General features: G+C 48.0%; 1 pseudogene; it reads right to left on the bottom strand.

Annotated features, from left to right (window-relative positions):
• Window positions 1–748: 748 nt before the first annotated feature.
• LOC129671665 (60S ribosomal protein L6-like) lies at window positions 749–2,451 on the bottom strand (annotated as a pseudogene).
• Window positions 2,452–2,727: the final 276 nt, after the last annotated feature.

Genomic DNA, 2,727 nt, shown 5'->3' with positions numbered 1-2,727 from the left:
TGAAAGTGACATCTAATTGCGGGGCAGACAAAGTGACAAATCAGAGAAAGATTTGAAGAATGAATCAGAGATAGGCTACACCCAAATCTCATGAGAACAGGACAGGAAATAGAGGCTACTTAAGAGCAGCACCAGGAGAGAGAAGGAGAATGTTGTTTCTTACCAGGACATTTTTACAGAGACAGGTTGCAGAGAGAACAAGCTAGACACAGGTGAAGACAGAATGAGCCAGAGAATAAGAAGCCAGATGATTAAAACATATTGCCAGAATTAGTTTGAGGCCAGGTGGAGCAATTAAGTCAGAAGCTAAGAGAAGCCAGTTTGAAGCAGTCAGCTTGGAGAGGTGTTTAGGCCAGAGCATCTAGGTTGAACCAGCAGTGAGTGTTTAGAAAGGCTTGGGAACAGCTCTCATCTCATGCCCTCATCTGAGGAAATACAAACAGCATTTCCATACAACATCCTTCCTAATTTTTCAGATAAAAAAACAAAAAACAAAAAACGTGTGAGGGCCTAAACTAACTCCCCTGAAACATTGTGATTATTTCCTTAATGGAGCCTGAATTCCAAGGTGTTCATCATTTTCAGAGATTAGACACAATTCACTTTCTTTCTTTCTTTCTTTCTTTCTTTCTTTCTTTCTTTCTTTCTTTCTTTCCTTCCTTCCTTCCTTCTTTCCTTCCTTCCTTCCTTCCTTCTTTTCCTTCCTTCCTTTTAAATGTATAAAGCTGTTTAACTGGGTCATTGGTAATTAGAACAGCAGTTTGTGAGGATACATCTCATTTGTCAGGGAAAAACAGAGTTCGAAGGCAGTCCTGCAGCTGAGCAACAGCTTTCATCTTTGGCAAAATCTGTGAGCCCACAGTTTTGTGATCAGCCTTGCTCTGCTCTGTAATCTCATATTCTCCTCTGCATCAAAGATCTCGCCCTCCTGGTGCCTGGCCTTTTGCAGCTGCTTCATCTTGAAGTAAGCGTCAGTCAGGTTTTTGGGGACTTTGACCTTGCTGATAGCAACTTTGGTAGAGGTGGCGATGACAGACCTCTGGTGTGTTCTGCACAGACGAATTCTGTTGAGGGCCAGAGGTCCGATCACAAGCAGCAAGCTGCTGCCCAGCTGCTTCAGGAAAACCACTCTCTTGCCCCTGTGGCGACCGGTGAGGATGGTCAGGATGGTCCCAGGAGTGATGCTGCCACGTGCTGACCAAAGGGCTCTCTGCAGTGGCTCAGCAGCTTCTGAGGGACGTCTTCAGTAGGGTAATACCTAGGCCGTTTTGAAGCGTCACCACCCGGGTACCACCATTCTTGTCACCATCAACTGGTTTTGTGACTGTAGCAAGGACCTTCTCCTTTTTCTTCTCTTCAACCTTGGATTTTGCAGCTGAATATTTCCTCTTGTACAAGGCCTCTCTGGAATACATAGCAGATTGGGAGTACCTGCCAATTCCTCTAACCAGGACAGGGCTCCGGCTGCAATGGGGCTGCCCCTTTTAGGGTTTTATAAAGAGTGACCTTAGGGTCACTCTTTTTGGCTGCACAATTGGCTGGGGAGCCAGTGGCAGCAGCATCACTACCACTTGGCTGCAGGTTTCTTCTGCTTTCTATCCGGCTTCTTGGCTTTTTTTTTTACCTGCCATCTTGCAAGATGGCAGGAGCGGAGGTGGGGGTGGGGGGTGGGGAAGGTAACCAGACACATTTTCAATTGGCCCGATTCACAGGAGGTAAATACATTCCTTTTTTCTCTGCCACATCGACCCTTTGGCCTACCTGTTCCTGCTGGCACCCTAGACAGCCCAAATAAGTATTTCCAATCTCATTTTATATTTGGCAATCCAAAGTTTCTTTGAAAACTGCTCATCTCTGAAAGACTGGACCAAAGCTGTTAACTGTCATCTGAGTCTCAGTGTTCAAATCTGGACTGCTCCCCTACTTCCTAGTTCCATGGTTCTCATCAGTTCCTTCAGTGTCTTTAGTCCACACGAGAGACATGATACTCGCCCAGAGGACAGCAGGGTCAAGTGAGATGGCCACACGGAGCACTGAGTGTTTGGCAGAGTGCACGCAGTGGTGTGTAATGCTGGTTATTACTAGACGGCCTTTTCTGTCTTCACCATGACATTTTAATGTCAGCATGGTAAGTGGTCCAAACGCTTACATGGGGAGGGGGACCTCAGCTTTTGTGTTAGAGTGAACGTCTTGGGCCACTGCATGCTTTGGCCAGTATTGTCGGAGGTGCCGCCATTTGTTCCGAGCTGCTCCGAGTTCACGGTGCTGAAAGCTGTCTTCTAACATACTCCGTGCCTAACTGAGCCAGAGGGACATAGGACAGCTGTCCAGTGGTACAAATTCAGGCTCCTCTTAAATACACTCTCCCACCGAGAACTTCGTGGTTCTGAAACTCACATAGGCCTCAGTTGTTACCCTGGGGAAGGTTTTCATGTTCTCTATCAACGGCATGGGTTGCAGCTGCTGGTTGTAACTCCCTGGGGGGCCTCATCCCATCCAGACAGGAAGCCACCCAAGCCAATGTCTGGCCTGGGAATGCTGCTGTAGCGGGTGAGGGAACTGTTGTTTCGGAAGGGCAGTAGCCATTTGAACGCAAATGGCACCGTTCACACCACCAGCTGTACTTCATCAGGGCGATGGCGGCCCACCAAGGGGAAGGCTCTCTGCCAAAGGTGACTTGGTGGCCAGCCACATGGTCCTCCAAGAGAATGCAGCCCCCACCATGGG

This window comes from Psammomys obesus, unplaced genomic scaffold (genome assembly GCF_907164565.1).
Source record: "Psammomys obesus unplaced genomic scaffold, mPsaObe1.curated_primary_1811, whole genome shotgun sequence".
Lineage (NCBI taxonomy): Eukaryota > Metazoa > Chordata > Mammalia > Rodentia > Muridae > Psammomys > Psammomys obesus.
This window is presented reverse-complemented; position numbering and strand designations above follow the sequence as displayed.